Consider the following 18,441-nt stretch of genomic DNA (forward strand, 5'->3'; position numbering starts at 1 on the left):
AGGCCCCTCAAGGAGTTTCCCGGCGGTATCGGGTTGCCTTGTCTGTCTGTTGTTGTCCTGCATTCGCTGGACCAATGTCGGCCTTTACCGCATCTCCTACATATACCTGAAGGCCGAGGTCTCCTATTTTTGTCATTCCCAGAAGGGATATTATTCCTAGAAATCCTTTGCCTGCAATTCCTTTTCAGATGTCCTAATTTACCACAATTAAAACACCTGGCAGTTTGATGTCTCGTCATTGCTTGGGAATTCGCTTCTCCTACCAAGTTTCATCATTATAGCTAAACGTCTCAACATTCAGTGTATGCTGAATCCATTTATCCATAGGTGCTGATCTAAACTTTAAAGGCCCAATTATCTTTTTGCATTCTATGTTTGCATTCTCAAAAACTAGAGATTCAAGAAGTAGTAGTCTAGCTTCTGGGTCTGTTAGCCCTATGTCCAGAGCCTTAATTAATCTTTGCAAAAAGTCAATAAAGGGTTCTCTCTGTCCCTGCCTAATTCTGGTATATGATTCAACCCTTTTTGCTGGATCTTGTAGCCTATTCCAAGCATTTAAAGCTGCTTGGTGACATAAACACAGTACTTCATCATCATAAAGAGCTTGTACCTGTGGATCAGCATATTGTCCTACACCAAGAATTTGATCTTGGGAAACCTCCACACCTTTTGCTCTTCCTTGCTGTTCCATATGTTTGTATTCTTCTCTGAAATAGATTCCAAACATCAAGGAAGGTCCATTATCTAAAACTGCAGACACTAACTGATGGAAATCGTGGGGAGTAGCTCTAGCATTAGAAGCCCAAGTCCTTATCATTTCCTTAACATATGCATAGTGCAAGCCAAAGGTAACAATAACTTGCTTAATTTCTTTTAGATCATTCATTGCTATTGGCATCCATCTAGCTTCTCTGACTCCTTTTGAGCCTTTAGAAGTTGACGCTTTATTAGAATGAATTACAGGGTATGTCACTAATACCCTGGGTAAGCCAGATCTAATAGCTGGTGGTGGCATTGTATCCTGTCTTTGTGCCTTCTCACTCTGTTCACCAACTCCAATAATTTCTTCAATCATTTCAAGTCTTCTTATCATTTTCTCTCTTAAATCCTGAATCTCCTGAGCTACATGTGTTTCTAGTGATTTCACTGAGGTATCAATTTTTTTGTCCGCATTCTGCACCTGTGATTTCAAAGCTTTTGAATCCTGAATCTCCTGACCTGTATTAGTTTCTGTTAATGATTGTATGGTTCTTAGGACTATATTTTTCTTAAGTAATAGAATATTCAAAAGAATACTGAAATCTAGTAACCAGTAAATTAAGTTATCTCCATAGTGATATAAACCTTGCATGAAAAAACCCTTTATTTTGGTAGTCAAAACAGTAAAATTCATGTTGGAAACGAGAACTTTCATATTACCTATTATCCAGCAGGTGGCGCTGTTCCCAAGTCGCGACGAAAACAGGGTCCTGTTTCAGTGTCCACCTAGTATTTGTTAAAAACTGGGATATGCCAGTTGCTCAACAAAGTAAATGTAATTAAATCAATTCCGTACATGGAACCATAAACCCAGAATCCAGGGGTAGAGAAGAGTAACCCAGAAGCCGTGTATGCCTCCAGGTGACAGAGTTATCCCAAGGGGTTGCAGCTTTCCGCAACCGGTAACCGCGTGCTCTGGTTCGTTCCGCTTAAGAGCTGCGCTTGCAAGGGAGATTTGAAAGTGATTCAGAAAAGAGAAAACCACATGGGCAGAGACTATGCAGGCCTGTGAAATTTAAATCCACATAGCGAGGCAAACGATAAGCTGCGTCGAGACTTGAAGTCAATCTGAGGTGTCTAAAGGGAAAATATAAAAAACTGCAGCAAGAAAAGCAACTGCATGATGATTTATGTTAAACTGCTGGCTCCACGCACAAGGCACAGGCCGCAAGGAACAGGCCATGGCCGAACTGGCGGCCGGCAGCCAAGCGGGGGGGAAGGAGGGGTCCTAAAACCAAACTTTGGGTGCCAGATGAAGGCGCAAGTCATAAACAATCCCACACCAGTTTGGAATTGTGATTATTAGGGTGGTATTTATTTAAAGGGGAATAAACTTACAGATCACCGTCCCAGAAAACAGCCCTCTGTGCACACAATTAGGAAGAAGTCTAGTCGCCGGAACCGGAGCAGAAAGTAAAGAGAGAGAGGAGGAAGTAGCCACTTTGTTTTTAAAGGGAAACAGACCACGCCCCAATGGGCTGGTATCTCGGCGGCTATTGGCTGGAGGAGCAGAAGGACCTCCTGCAACACATTACACTTTCAATATCAATTAGAGCATATTTTAATTTTGTCTAATTAAGAATAAGCATCCTGGCACTACTTCTACCTTTATCTAGGCAATCTTGGAATGAGCCATCTTGAACCTACATACTTCCAGCATCTCTCAGGAGTTGTGCAACTTCACTTCCTTCCCACCCATTACATGATTTGAATACCTGTTGCTCTCCTTCTCTAGACAGAGACCTGGGCAGATCTGGTTGCTGGTACCTATGACTTCCATGGATACAATTATTGTCTGTTGTACATGTGCTCCCTGGGAATTAAGTGATTCAAATACATTTTGTTATTTGATGTAAGTGTAATTAGATAGTGGGTGGAACTATCAGCTTTATTGGAATTAATTGAAACAAACTGCCAAGTTCAACTTAGTCACACACATGTAAGATTCAGTCTCAAGTAGGGGTGTATCTAGGGACAGGATATATGTGACAAGGCTAGTGACCACTTCTGCCATATGTTTCCTAACAACTTTTCAGAGCAGTAATGGATGTCCATGAAAGGTAAATCTTTAAATGAATGCCGGATAGGCTTTCTTTTATGTTATAGGTGTTTTTCCAATGCATTGATGTTATCAAAATTACTCACGATCAATATCACAGTTGACTTTTTTTCAGTTTTTTTATTAATTTATTTCTTTATTAAATATTTCTGTCTCTTCCCCGGCACTGCCTCCCATAACCTTCACCCTCCCCCATCAGTCCTAAGAGCAATCGGGGTTTCCTGCCCTGTGGGAAGTCCAAGGACATCCCACCTTCTTCCAGGTCTATTAAGGTGAACATCCAAACAGCCTAGGCTCCCACAAAGCCAGTATGTGCAGTAGGATCAACACCCAGTGCCATTGTTCTTGACTTCTCAGCAGTCCTCATTGTCCGCTATGTTTATTGAGTCCAGTACTATCCCATGTTTTTTGAGACCCAGTCCACCTGGCAATGGTGAGTTTCCAAAAGAACATCCCCTTTGTCTCAGTATGTAGGTGCACCCCTCGTAGTCCTGAGTTTCTTGTTCATGCTCTCTCTCCTTCTGCTCCTGGTTTGGGGTTGTAGTCTGGTGCTCCAATGTGGGACTCTGTCTCTGTCACCTTTCATCGCCTGATGACGGTTAAAATCCAGGAGGATGTCTATATGTTTTCCTTTGTGTTCACCATCTTATTTAGCTTTCCTAGGGTCATGAATTATAGAGTCAATGTCCTTTATTTATGGCTAGAAACCAAATATGAGTGAGTACATCCCATGTTCCTCTTTTTTTTGGGGCTCTGGCTAACCTCACTCAGGATAGTATTTCTATTTCTGTCCATTTGCATGCAAAATTCAAGAAGTCATTGTTTTTACTGCTGAATAGTATTCTAATATGGATATATTCCATACTTTCTTCATCCATTCTTCCATTGAAAGGCATTTCGATTGTTTCCAGGTTCTGGCTATTACACACAATGCTGCTATGAAAATAGTTGAGCATATACTTTTGTTGTATGATAGGGCATCTCTTGGGTATATTCCCAAGAGTGATATTGCTGGGTCAGGAGTATGTTGATCCCGAATTTCCTGAGAAAGTGCCACACTGCATTCCAAAGTGGTTGCACAAGTTTGCATTCCAAACAGCAATGGATGAGTATACCCCTTTTTCTACAACTTTTCCAGCAAAGGCTATCATTGGTGTTTTTGATTTTAGCCATTCTGACAGGTGTTAGATGACATCATAAAGTTGTCTTGATTTGGATTCTCCTTATCTCTAAGGAAGTTGAGCATGACCTTAAGTGTCTTTTGGCCATATGAACTTCTTCTGTTGAGAATTCTCTGTTCAGTTCATTGCCCCATTTTATAATTGGGTTGATTAGCCTTTTACGGTCTAATTTATTGAGTTCTTTATATATATTGAAGATCAAACCTTTGTCAATTGTGGGGTTGGTGAAGATCTTCTCCCAGTATGTGGGTTGCCTTTCTGTCTTATTGACAGTTTCCTCTGCTTTACAGAAGCTTCTCAGTCTCAGGAGGTCCCATATTTTCAAAGAGGCCCTTAATAACTGTGCTGTTGTGGTTATACGTAGGAAGTGGTCTCCTGTGCCCATCTGTTGTAGAGTACTTCCCATTTTCTCTTCTATCAGGTTCAGTGTGTTCTGACTCTTATTGAGGTCTTTAATCCATTTCGACTTAAGTTTTGTGCATGGTGATAGACATGGATCTATTTTCATTCTTCTACAAATTGACATCCAGTTTTGCCAGCATAATTTGTTGAAGATGATCTTTTTTATCCATTGTATGCTTTTAGCTCGTTTATCGAAAATCAGGTGTTCATAGGTTTGTGGGTTAAAGTCCGGTTCTTCTTTACATTCCGTTGGTTGACTTCTCTGTTTTTATGTCAATACCAAGCTGTTTTCAATACTGTAGCTCTGTAATAGAGTTTGAAGTCAGGGATGGTAATGCCTCCAGACAATCCTTTATTGTATAAGATTGTTTGGGCTATCCTGAGTTTTTTATTTTTCCATATAAAGTTGATTATTTTCTTCTCAAGGGCTGTGAAGAATTTTGATGGGATTTTGATGGGGATTGCATTGAATCTATATATTGCTTTTGGTAAAATTGCCATTTTTACTATGTTGATCCTCCCAATCCAAGAGCAAGTGAGATCCTTCCATTTTCTGGTGTCCTCTTCAATTTCTTTCTTAAAAGACTTAAAGTTCTTGTCAAAGAGATCTTTCACTTTCTTGATCAGAGTTACCCCAAGATATCTTATGCTATTTGTGGCTATCGTGACAGATTTGTGGCTATCGTGACAGGTGATGCTTCTCTGATTTCCCTCTCTTCTTCCTTATCCTTAGTGTATAGGAAGGAACCTCTTTCTTGGAGTTGATCTTGAATCCTGCCACATTACTAAAGGTGTTTATCTGCTATAGGAGTTCTTTGGTAGTGTTTTTGTGGTCGCTTATGTATACTATCATATCATCTGCAAATAACAAATTTTCACTTCTTCCTTTCAAATATGTATCCTCTTGATCCCCTTATGTTGTTTATTGATATTGCTAGAACTTCAAGCACTATATTGAAGAGGTATGGAGAGAAAGGACAGCCTTTTCGTGTTCCTGATTTTAGTGTGATGGCTTTGAGTTTTTCTCACTTTAATTTAATGTTTGCTGTTGGCTTGCTGTAAATAGCTTTTGTTATATTTAGGTATGACCCTTGTATCCCTAATCTCTCCAGGACCTTTATCATAAAGGGGTGTTGGATTTTGTCGAATGCTTTTTCAGCATCTAATGAAATGATCATATGGTTTTTTTCTTTCAGTTTATTTATATGATGGATTACATTGATAGATTTCCCTATGTTGAACGAGCCCTGTATCTCTGGAATGAAGCCTACTTGATCATAATGGATAATTTTTTTCATGTATTCTTGGATTTGGTTTGCCAGTCTTTTATTGAGAATTTTAGCATCACTGTTTAGGAATGAGATTGACCTGTAATTCTCTTTCTTGGTTAAGTCTTTGTGAGGTTTTGGTATCAGGGTGACTGTAGCTTCATAAAAGCAATTTGGCAGTGACTCTTCTGTTTCTATATTGTGAAATACCTTCAGGAGTATAGGTATTAGGTCTTCTTGGAAGTTCTTGTAGAATTCCACATTGAAACCATCTGGTCCTGGGCTTTTTTTGGAAGGGAGGTTTTGGATAACAGCTTCTAATTTTTTGCAACTAACAGATCTATTGAGATTGTTTGCCTGGTCTTGGTTTAGCTTTGGTATATGGTACTCATCTAAAAAAATATCCATTTCTTTTGCATTTCCAGTTTTTTGGCATATAGGCTTTTGTAGTAAGATCTAATGATTCTCTGAATTTCCTCTGTGGTTATGTCCCCTTTTTCATTTTTGATCTTATTTATTTGAGTGTTCTCTCTCTGTCGTTTAGTTAGTTTGGATAAGGGTTTGTCGATCTTGTTAATTTTCTCCAAGAACCAACTTTTTGCTTCATTGATTCTTTGGATTGTTTTCTGTCTTTCTATTTTGGTGATTTCAGCCCTGAGTTTGATTATTTCCAGTCTTTTACTCCTCCTGGGTGCGTCTGCCTCTTTTTTTTTTCTAGAGCTTTAAGGTGTGCTGTTAAGTCCCCATTGTATGGTTTCTCTGTTTTCTTATGTGGGCACTTAGTGCTATGAACTTTCCTCTTAGCACTGCTTTCATACTTTCCCATAGATTTGAGTATGTTGTCTCTTCATTTTTTATTAAATTCACGGAAGATTTTTATGTTTTTCTTAATTTCTTTCTTGACCCCGGTGTGGTTCAGTAGTTGACTATTCAGTTTCCATGAGTTGGTCAGCTTTCTGGGGGTAACATTGTTGTTGCCTTCTAATTTTAATCCATGCTGATCTGATAAGACACGGGTGGACACTGACTTTTTTTGTATCTGTGGAGGTTTTCTTAGTTACCAAGTATTTGTTTAATTTCAAGAAGGTTCCATGAGAAGAAGGTGTAGTCTTTCCTATGTGAGTGGAGTGATCTAGAGATGTCTGTTAAGTCCATTTGCTTCATTACCTCCAATAATTCTCTTATTCTCTATTAGGTTTCTGTCTGATTGACCTGTCCATTGATGAGAGAGGTGTGTTGATGTCTCCTACAACTAGTGTGTTTGTGGTTTGATGTCTGCCTTGAGTTTTAGTAATAATTCTTTTACATAAGTGGGTGCTTTTATATTATGGGCATAGATATTTAGGATTGAGACTTCATCCTGATGAATTTTCCTGTTATGAGTATAAAAAGTCTCAACCTCTTCTGATTGATTTTAGTTTGAAGTCAGTTTTGTTAGAAATTAGTATGGCCACTCCTGCTTTATTCTTAGGCCCGTTTGCTTGAAAAACTTTTTCCCAACCCTCTAGTCTGAGTAGATGCCTGTCTTTGTGGTTGAGATGTGTTTCTTGTAAAACAGCAGAATGTTGGATCCTATTTTCGTATCCAATATCTCAGCCTGTGCCTTTTTATATGTGAATTGAGTCCATTAATAGTAAGTGATATTAATTACCAGTAGCTGTTTACTCCAGTTATACTTATTGTTTTTGTTAGTAGAGTTTCTATGTCTCCCTCCTTTGAGTGGGCTGGTGAAGGCTTGCTAGATGCCTGAGTCCTTGTAGGCAGTGTTGGCAATGTTGGATTCCTTGGGTTGTGATTTTCCTTCTTGTTTGAATTTGTTCTTATGCTGACATGTTTGTTTTTTCCATTGATAGTGAACGATAGCTTGTCTGGGTATTGTAGCTTGGGCTTATGATGGAGGAATTACTTTCATTTAATAAAGAAACTGCCTTGGCCCATTTATAGGCCAGCCCTTAGGTGGGTGGAGTAAACAGACAGAATGCTGGGGGAAAGAAGCCGAGTAAAGGAGTCGCCATGATTCTCCCACTCCAGACAGACGCAGGTTAAGATCTTCCCTGGTAAGCCAGCTCGTGGTACTACACAGAATATTAGAAATGGGTTAGATCAATATGTAAGAGCTAGCCAATAAGAGGCTGGAATAATGGGCCAGGCAGTGTTTAAAAGAATACAGTTTCCGTGTAATTATTTCGGGGCATAAGCTAGCCATGCGGGCGGCTGGGTGCCGGGGACGCAGCCCTGCTGCTCATATTACAACAGAGTGGCGCCCAGCGTGATAATGAACTCCACGTAAAACCTGAGATGGCTTAAAAAGGAGAGAGAATTTAAGACAGCTTTTTGCTGTTTCTGGGTTGCGTGCCGCAAAGAAATTGTCCTGACTCAACAGCAGGAAAAAGCTGGCTGTTTTAAAATGCCGGCTTTCTGGGCTGTGCCGCCATTGCGATCTCTGTTTGGTTCCTGCTGGAGACAGAACTTTTGAATGGAGCATTTGGAGTAAATTGCTATGATTTGTTTGATGGCAACTAGACTCACTGTGTGCCTAAAAGGAAGTCATTTTGTGCTGCGGCTCAGAGGCACAAACAGCTCCACCATGCTACTGGTGCAAAGTGCAATGATCAGAGGCAAGAGCGGCTCCGCCATGTTGGACTGGGCGGGGCAAGCAGGCAGTACCTGTTTTTGACTTAGGAATGTCACAGCTTAGATTCTTAAGTGCTTAGCGATTTAAAAGCACAAAACAAAGTGCTCCTGGATATTAAAAAAAAATTACAGATTCACAATAGAACTGATTCAGACACTGTTGGATGAATGTACGTAGGCTTCAGAGAGAGAAAAAAATATATATAAAGAATAAAGTTAATGTCTTAAAAAAAGGGTAAAGTCTTTAAAGAGACAGAGTACAGATAATTATAGATTAAAAGAAATAAAGAAAAATAAGCCACGTAAAAATGGAAAATTCACAGAGAGTCTGGATTCTTTGTATTATTGTGTTTTCTTTAAAATTTTTGACTATGAAGGAGCTAAGTACAGAGAGACATTTCATTATATGGGCTGCCAAGCTAAACCAGAATGGATATAAGGGTATTATGATTTCACAATATGGGTCTAAGGATATGATGCTTTTGAGAGGGTCTTCTTTTGTTTTCACAGAGGATGAGACTCTGTGGATTGCGTCTATCCCAATATGGTATGATAGACCACGCCCTCCTGAAAGGTTGCTGTGAACACCTTCAGAAAATTACTTCACTCAACTGCCGACTGAGATGACCCTGACACACAGGTTACACCATGAAAGATCTGAATACAGCGCCCCCATTCAGCAGGAAGCAGTTTGGAGAGAAAAAACTGCGTCCATGTTCCCAAATATGGTTTATAAATGTCCTTTTACATTTAAAGGGGGATATGATATAGATATGAATAATTTGCATTGGTGTGGATTTGAAGGTCAATTTTGTTATATGTATATGCATATTTCTAATCTTGATTAAGGTATTGTGATTGTATAGTTCATTAAAAAATGTAATGTATATAGGTTGTTAATGGATAATCATCGATAATTGTCAAGCTTTTAGTCATGTTAGTTAGATTTTCTAGATGTGCATAGATATATTTCAGCTAGATAGGCATTCTTCATATCTTTCAAAGACTGCAGAATATGGCATTTAAATGTTTTAATAACTTATGGCTTTTCATGACAATGAGACATGTCTGCTCCTGGCAGCACCAATCTACTTCAAGAGGAAGATGGGCATTGAAGAGGCTCCTTATGGAGTTTGATAGCCATTTGGGCAAGAAACTGCTCTTGCCTGGACTGTTGCATAAACTGTTACACAAAGAACCCGCAGAAAGGACTGCTGAACTTGCCTAAAGGTGAGATGGTCTTTCGGGGTTCCTGATTCATGAAAGAGTCTGCAAGACATTCTGCAGGACACAGCAAAAAGTGACTGAACTGTCTTTGGAATTTCCTGCTTGATGAAAATGTCTGCTGGATACTAAGGGCCTGTAGGCTGAAGACAGATGCCCCAACGGTACAGAGAAACTTTGGATGACTGTCCAGGCAGTGAGATGTCTCTGTCATTTCTAGAATTTTCTTATTTCTTGTTTACTTAGGTAATATTATATCCTTCTGGAGTCTTTGATGGAGTTGAAGAATGGATAGATAGTTATAGTTTTCCTTAGTTATGATAAAATAGATATAAATATTATAACTGTAATTCTTGCTTGATAACTGTTTTGCTATATGTAATCTTACTATGTTAAAGTGAAAGCCTTTTTTTGTTTAAACAGAAAAAGGGGAAATGATGGAGGAATTACTTTCATTTAATAAAGAAACTGCCTTGGCCCATTTATAGGCCAGCCCTTAGGTGGGTGGAGTAAACAGACAGAATGCTGGGGGAAAGAAGCCGAGTAAAGGAGTCGCCATGATTCTCCCACTCCAGACAGACGCAGGTTAAGATCTTCCCTGGTAAGCCAGCTCGTGGTACTACACAGAATATTAGAAATGGGTTAGATCAATATGTAAGAGCTAGCCAATAAGAGGCTGGAATAATGGGCCAGGCAGTGTTTAAAAGAATACAGTTTCCGTGTAATTATTTCGGGGCATAAGCTAGCCATGCGGGCGGCTGGGTGCCGGGGACGCAGCCCTGCCGCTCCTATTACAACAGGCTTGCATTCACGGTCTCTTAGTTTCTGTAGTACCTCTATCCAGGACCTTCTTGCTTTCATGGTTTCCATAGAGAAGTCAGGTGTAAGTCTGATTGGTTTACCTTTATAAGTTACTTGCCCTTTTTCCTTTGCAGCTCTTACTATTATTTCTTTAATCAGTATGTTTTGTGTTTTGATTTTTATATGGTGAGGGGATTTTTTTGATCCAGACTGTTTGGTGTTCAGTATGCTTCTTGAATATTCAAAAAAATATCTTTATGTTGTGAAAATTTTCTTCCATAATTTTGTTAAAAAATATGTTCTGGGCCTTTGAGCTGTGACTCTTCTCCTTATATCCCTATTAATCTTAGGTTTGGTGTTTTTTTTTTTAAGTTAAAGATCTTTTAATTAATTAATTAATTAATTAATTTAATTATTAAAGATTTCTGCCTCTTCCCCGCCACCACCTCCCATTTCCCCCCACTCTTCCAATCAAGTCTTCCTCCCTCCTCAGCCCAAAGAGCAATCAGGTTTCCCTGCCCTGTGGGAGGTCCAAGGACCACCCACCTCCATCCAGGTCTATTAAGGTGAGCATCCAAACTACCTAGGCTCCCAGAAGGCCATTATGTGCAATAGGATTAAAAACCCATTGCCATTGTTCTTCAGTTCTCAGTAGTCCTCATTGTCTGCTATGTTCAGCGAGTCCAGTTTTGTCCCATACTTTTTCAGACCCCGCCCAGCTGGCCTTGGTGTGTTTCCGATAGAACATTCCCATTGCCCTCGCAGTCCTGAGTTGCTTGCCCGTGCTCTCTCTCCTTCTGCTCCTCCTTTGGATCGTGAGACTTCAGTCCAGTGCTCCAGTGTTGGTCTCTGTCTCTGTCTTCTTTCATTGCCTGATGAAGGTTAATATTCAGGAGGATGCTTATATGTTTTTCTTTGGGTTCACATTCTTATTTAGCTTCTCTAGAATCACAAATTATAGTCTCAATGTCCTTTATTTATGGCTAGAAACCAAATATGAGTGAGTACATCCCATGTTCCTCTTTTTGAGTCTGGCTTAACTCACTCAGGATAGTGTTTTCAATTTCCGTCCATTTGTATGCAAATTCAAGAAGTCATTGTTTTTTACTGCTGAGTAGTACTCTAATATGTATATATTCCATACTTCTTAATCCATTCTTCCATTGAAGGGCATCTAGGTTGTTTCCAGGTTCTGGCTATTACAAACAATGCTGCTATGAACATAGTTGAGCATATACTTTTGTTGTATGTTAGGGCATCTCTTGGGTATATTCCCAAAAGTGATATTGCTGGGTCGAGAGGTAGGTTGAACCCGACTTTCCTGAGAAACCGCCACACTGCTTTCCAAAGTGGTTGCACAAGTTTGCATTCCCACCAGCTATGGATGAGTGTGCCCCTTTTTGCACAACCTCTCCAGCAGAGGCTATCATTGGTGTTTTTGATTTTAGCCATTCTGACAGGTGTAAGATACTATCTTAAGGTTGTCTTGATTTGCATTTCCCTGATTGCTAAGGAACTTGGGCATGATCTTAAGTGTCTTTTGGCCATTTGAAATTCTTCTGTTGAAAAGTCTTCGTTCAGCTCAGTGCCCCATTTTATAATTGGATTGAATAACCTTTATGGTCTAATTTCTTGAGTTCTATATATATTTTGGAGATCAGACCTTTGTCAGTTGTGGATTGGTGAATATCTTCTCCCAATCAGTGGGTTGCCTTTTTGTCTTAGTGAGAGTGTCCTTTGCTTTACAGAAGCTTCTCAGTGTCAGGAGGTCCCATTTATTCAATGATGTCCTTAGTGTTTGTGCTGCTGGGGTTATACGTAGGAAGTGTTCTCCTGTGCCCATGTGTTTTAGACTACTTCCCACGTTTTCTTCTATCAGGTTCAGTGTGTTCAGACTGATATTGATGTCTTTAATCCATTTGGACTTGAGTTTTGTGCATGGTGATAGATATGGATCTATTTTCATTCTTCTACAGGTTCACAACCAGTTCTGACAACACCATTTGTTGAAGGTGCTTTCTTTATTCCATTGAATACTTTTAGCTACTTCATCAAAGATCATTGTTCATAGGTTTGTGGGTTAATATCAGTGTCTTCTACTTGATTCCATTGGTCGACTTCTCTGTTTTGATGCCAATACCAAGCTGTTTTCAATACTGAAGCTCTGTAATAGAGTTTGAAGTCAGGGACTGTAATGCTCCCAGAAGTTCCTTTATTGAATACAATTGTTTTGGCTATCCTGGGTCTTTTGTTTTTCCATACAAAGTTGAATAAAGTCCTCTCAATGTTTGTGCAGAATTTTGATGTGATTTTGATGGGGATTGCATTAAATCTAGGAATTGCCCTTGGTAGAATTGCCATTTTCACTATGTTGATCCTCCCAATCCAAGAGCAAGGGAGATCCTTCCATTTTCTGGTATCCTCCTCAATTTCTTTCTTCAAAGACTTAAAGTTCTTGTCAAATAGATCCTTCACTTCCTTGGTTAGATTTACCCCAAGGTATTTTATGCTACCTGTGGCTATCGTCAAAGGTGATGCTTCTCTGATTTTCCTCTCTGCTTCCTTATCCTTCGTGTATAGGAGGGCAACTGATTTATTGTATTTGATCTTGTATACTGCCACTCTACTTAAGGTGTTTATCAGCTGTAGGAGTTTTTTGGAGGTGTTTTGGGGGTCGCTTATGTACACTATCATATCATCTGCAAATAATGCAAGTTTAACTTCTTCCTTTCCAATTTGAACCCTCTTTATCCCCTTATGTTTTCTTATTGCTATTTCTAGAACTTCAAGCACTATATGAAAGAGGTATGGAGAGAGTGGGCAACCTTGTTGTGTTCCTGATTTTACTGGGATGACATTGAGTTTCTCTCCATTTAATTAGATGTTATCTGTCGGCTTGCTATGAATAGCTTTTATTATAGTTATGTACGACCCTTGTATCTCTATTCTCTCTAAGACCTTTATCATAAAAGGATGTTGAATTTTTTTGAATGCTTTTTCATCATCCAGTGAAATGATCATGTGGTTTTTTTCTTTCAGTTTCTTTACATGATGGATTACATTGATAGATTTTCATATGTGGAATGAGCCCTGCATCCGTGCATGAAGACTACTTGATCATAATGGATATTTTTTCTAATGTGTTCTTGGATTTGTTTTGCCAGTATTTTATTGAGGATTTTCACATCGATGTTCATGAGTGAGATTGGCCTGTAGTTCTCTTTCTTGTTTGGGTGTTTGTGTGGTTTTGGTATCAGAGTAACTGCAGCTTCATAAAAGGAGTTTGGCAATGATTTCTCTGTTTCTATATTGTGAAATACATTACATTAAGGAGTATAGGTAATAGGTCTTCTTTGATGTTCTGGTAGAATTCTGACTTGAAGCCATCTGGACCTGGGCTTTTTTGGTTGGGAGGATTTTAATATCATCTTCTAATTTTTCACGACTAACAGGTCTATTTAGATTGTTCACCTGGTAATATTTTAACTCTGGTGTATGGTACTTATCTAAAAATTGTCCATTTCTTTTACCTTTTCCAAATTTGTGGCAAATAGGCTTTTCTAGTAAGATCTAATGATTCTCTTTATTTCCTCTATGTCTGTGGTTATGTCTCCCTTTTCATTTCTGATGTTGTTAATTTTCGTATTCTCTCTCTGCCATTTGATTAGTTTGGATAGGGTTTTTTCAATCTTGTTGATTTTCTCCAAGAACAAGATTTTGTTTCATTGATTCTTTTGATTGTGTTATGTTTTTCTGTTTTGTTAATTTCAGCCCCCAGTTTGATTATTTCCAGACTTCTACTCCTCCTATTAAGTCTCCAATGTGTGCTTTCTCCATGTTCTTTAAGTGGGCACTTAGTGCTATGAACTTTCCTCTTACCACTGCTTTCATACTGTCCCATAGGTTTGAGTATGTAGAGTTTTCATTTTCATTGAATTCAAGAAGGACTTTAATTTCTCTATTTCTTCCTTGATCCAGGAGTTGTTCAGTAGTTGACTGTCCAGTTTCCATGAGTTCGTAGTCTTTCTGGAGGTAGCATTGTTGTTGAAATCTAACTTTAATCCAAGGTTATCTATAAGATACAGGTGGTTGCTAATATTTTTTGTAACTGTGGATGATTGCTTTATTAATGAGTATGTGGTCAATTTTCGGTTCCATGAGCTGCAGAGAAGTAGGTATATTCTTTCCTATTTGGATGCAATGTTCTATAGATGTCATTAAGTCCATTTGATTCATTACCTACTTCAATCCTCTTATTTCTCTGTTAGGTTTCTGTCTGATTGACCTGTCCATTGGTGAGAGAGGAGTGTTAAAATCTCCTACATTAGTATCTATGGTTTAATGACTGCCTTGAGATTCAGTTATGTTTCTTTTACATGAGTGGGTGCTTTTATATTAGGGGCATAGATATTCAGGATTGAGACTTTGTCCTGATAAATTGTTCCTGTTATGAGTAAAAAATGACCCTCTCTATCTCTTCTGATTGATTTTAGTTTGAAGTCAACTTTGTTAGGAATTAGTATAGCCACACCTGCTAGTTTCCTAGGTCCATTTTGTTGATAAACATTTTCCCAGCCCTTTACCCTGAGTAGATGTCTGTCTTTGTGGTTGAGGTGTGTTTCTTGTAAGCAGAGGAATGTTGGACCCTGTTTTCATATCCAATGTCTTAGCCTGTGTCTCTTTATAGGTGAGTTGAGGCCATTAATATTAAGTGATATTAATGACCAGTGGTTGTTAACTCTGGCCATTTTTTCTTTCTTTCTTTCTTTTTTTACCCTTCTTCGAGTTGTGCTGGTGAAGGGTCATTAGATATCTGAGTTATTGTGGGCATTGTTGGACTCCTTGTGTTGTGATTTTCCTTCAATTACTTTCTGTAAGTCTGAATTTGTGGATATGTATTGTTTAAATTTGTTTTTATCCTGGAAAATTTTGTTTTCTCCCTTTATATTCTATGAAAGTTTGGATGGGTATGGCAGTCTGGGCTTGCATCCATGGTCTCTTAGTTTCTGCAGTGCATCTATCCAGGACCTTCTGGCTTTCATGGTTTCTATAGAGAAGTCAGGTGTAATTTTGATATGTTTACCTTTATAAGTAACTTGACCTATTTCATTTGCAGCTCTCAATATTCACTCCTTATTCTGTATGATTTGTGTTTTGATTATTATATGATGAGGAGACTTTTTTTTATCCAGTCTATTTGGTGTTCTGATTGCTTCTTGGACATTCAAAGAATATCTTTCTTAAGGAAGGGAAAGTTTTCTTTTTAATTTTATTAAATATATTTTGTTGACAATTGAGCTGTACTCTTCTCCTTCTTCTATCCTTATTAATCTTTGGTTTGGTCTTTTTATTGTGTCCCATATTTCCTGAATGTTTTGTGATGAGAATTTGTTGGTTTTGCTTGATCAGTGTGTTTATTTCCTCTATGGTGTCTTTAGTGTCTGAGATTCTTTCTTCAATCTCTTGTAATCTGTTGGTAGTACTTGTCTCTGTAGTTCCTGATTGTTTACCCAGATTCCATCTCCATCCTTACCTTGTTTTTTTTCTTCTATACTTCCATTTCATTCTTCAAGTCTTGAACCGTTTCCATTACCTCTTTGATTGCTTTTTCTTGTTTCTCTTGGTTTTCTTGGGTATTTTGAGAAATTTATTCATTTCCTCTACATTTTTGTTTGTAATATCTAATATTTTATGGCAGTTTTCACCTCTTGTTTAAGGTCCTCTATTATTTTCATATAATTCAATTTTGAGTCAAATTCTTCTAATTCTTCTGGAGTAGGGTATACAATTCTTCTTATTTCAGGATTCCTGGATTCTGGCAATGTCATGTTGCCTTTCAGGATGTTTTGAGGAATTCTTGCATTGGTGCCTGCCCATCTCTTCCTTCAGATGGAGCCTGGAGAGGCCTAGTGTCTTGGTCCAGTCTTTGCTGTGACTGACTCCCTGGGTGTATCATCTGAGTGTAGGAGCAGGAGCCGTTCCTTTCCAGATGTATTCCTCAGCACCAAAACATGGACGCCTGATAGTCCAATGACCTGTGGACAAAATGGCGAATGTGGGGTGTAGTGTGGTATCGAGTAGAACACAGGAGACCCTGCAGGCAAAGCTGAAGGTTCATTTGCTCCCTTCAGGGGACTTGAGGCCTGTCTGGCAGGCAGGCACTCACCACTCTGAGTGGGTAGCCTTAGTGTAGGAGCATGAAACTGTTCCTCAGCAAAGGACCTTGCAGACAAGGCAGGCTTGGGGCTGATCGTGGGTAGGAAAGAAAGTCCTGCAGCACGAGCTGGGGGAGGGGGTTTGTCCTCTATTCCAGGACAGTCAGCCCCTGGATAGCACACACTCACCCATCCAGATGGAATTTCTCAGCACCTACACAGGGATGCCTGGTAGCCCAATGAGCCAGGGACTATAGGGAGAATGTTACAGAGAGGGCAGTGCTCAATAAAGCACAGGAGACCCTGCAGCCCCAAGCTGAATGTTCCTGTGGTCCCTTGTTTGGAACCTTCTGGCCTGCCTGGTAGGCAGGCACTCACTGCTCTGGGTGGGTAACCTTAGTGTAGGAACGGGAAAACTTTTCTTGAGGAGAGAACTTAAGAGACAGCAAGGCAGGCTTCTGGGGGGTAGATGGGGGCTGGGACATGTGTAAAAAAGGGGCCCTGCAGCAGGAGCTGGGGGAGGGTGATTTGTGCTCTCTTCCAGGAGAGTCAGCACCTAAATTGCACACCCTAACCCATCCAGAAGGAACTCCTCAGCACCTAAACAGGCACGCCTGGTAGCCCATCAGCAGGCAAAAAAGGAAACAAGCCTACTAATTGTAAAACATAATTTTTTAAATGTGTTCTTGGATTCTGTATGACGAAATTTTATTGAGTATTTTTGCATCAATGTTAATGAGTGGTATTGGTCTGTAACTCTTTCTTGTTTTGGTCATTGTGTGGTTTTGGAATCAGAGTGACTGTCAATTCATAAAAAGAGTTTGGGAATGACTCTCTGATTCTATTATGTGCAACACATTAAGGAGTATAGGTATCAGCTTTTCCCAGAAGTTCTGATAAAATTCAGCATTGAAATCATCTGCTCCTGAGGTTTATTAGCTTGGGAGCTTTTTTATGACCGCTTCTATTTCCTCATGACTTATAGGTCTATTTAAATTGGTCACCTGTTCTTGATTTAACTTTGGTAAATGGTACTTATCGAAAAATATGTCAATTTCTTTTATTTTTCCAACTTTATGGCATACAAGCTTTTGTAAAATGACCTAATGATTCTCTGAATTTCCTCAGTGTCTGTTGTTAAGTCTCCCTTTTCATTCCTGATCTTGTCAATTTGGGTATTATATCTGTACCTTTTGTTTAGTTTGAAAAATTGTTTGTCAATCTTGTTGACTTTCTAAAAGAACCTGCTCAATGTTTCATTGATTCCTTGAATTGTTCACTGTGTTCCTATTTTATTGATTTCAGCCTTCTGTTTGATTATTTCTGGTCTTCTACTACTCCTGGGTGAGTGTGCTTCTTTTTTTCTAGAGTTTTCAGCTGTGTTATTAAGGCTCTAATGTGAGCTTTCTCCATTTTTTAATGTGTGCAATAAAAGCTATGAACATTCTTCTTAGCACTGCTTTCATTGCTTCCCATAGGATTGTTTATGGTGTGTCTTAATTTTCATTGAATTTAAGGAAGACATTAATTTCTTTCTTTATTTCTTCCCTGACCCTGTTGTGGTGAATAGTTGACTGTTCAGCTTCCATAAGTTTTAGGCTTTCTTGGGGTAGAACTATGTTTAAATTCTTACTTTACTCCATGGTGATCTGATAAGACACAGGAGGATACTAATTTTTTTTATATCTAAGGAAGTTTGCTTTGTTACATAGTATGTGGTCAGTTCTAAAGAAGATAACATGAGATGTTCAGAATTAGGTATATTCTTTCCCCTTTAGGTTGAATGTTCTATAAATGTCTGTTAAGGCCATTTTTTTTCATTACCTCCTTTAATTCTATTTTTTCGCAATTTGTTTTCTGTCTGATTGATCTGTCCACTGGTAAGACAGGAGTGTTGAAATCCCTTCTATTAGTTCTGGGTTTTGATGTCTGCCTTTAGATCTAGTAATTTTTCTTCT

Source organism: Chionomys nivalis, unplaced genomic scaffold, assembly GCF_950005125.1.
Source record: "Chionomys nivalis unplaced genomic scaffold, mChiNiv1.1 scaffold_29, whole genome shotgun sequence".
NCBI classification, from domain to species: domain Eukaryota; kingdom Metazoa; phylum Chordata; class Mammalia; order Rodentia; family Cricetidae; genus Chionomys; species Chionomys nivalis.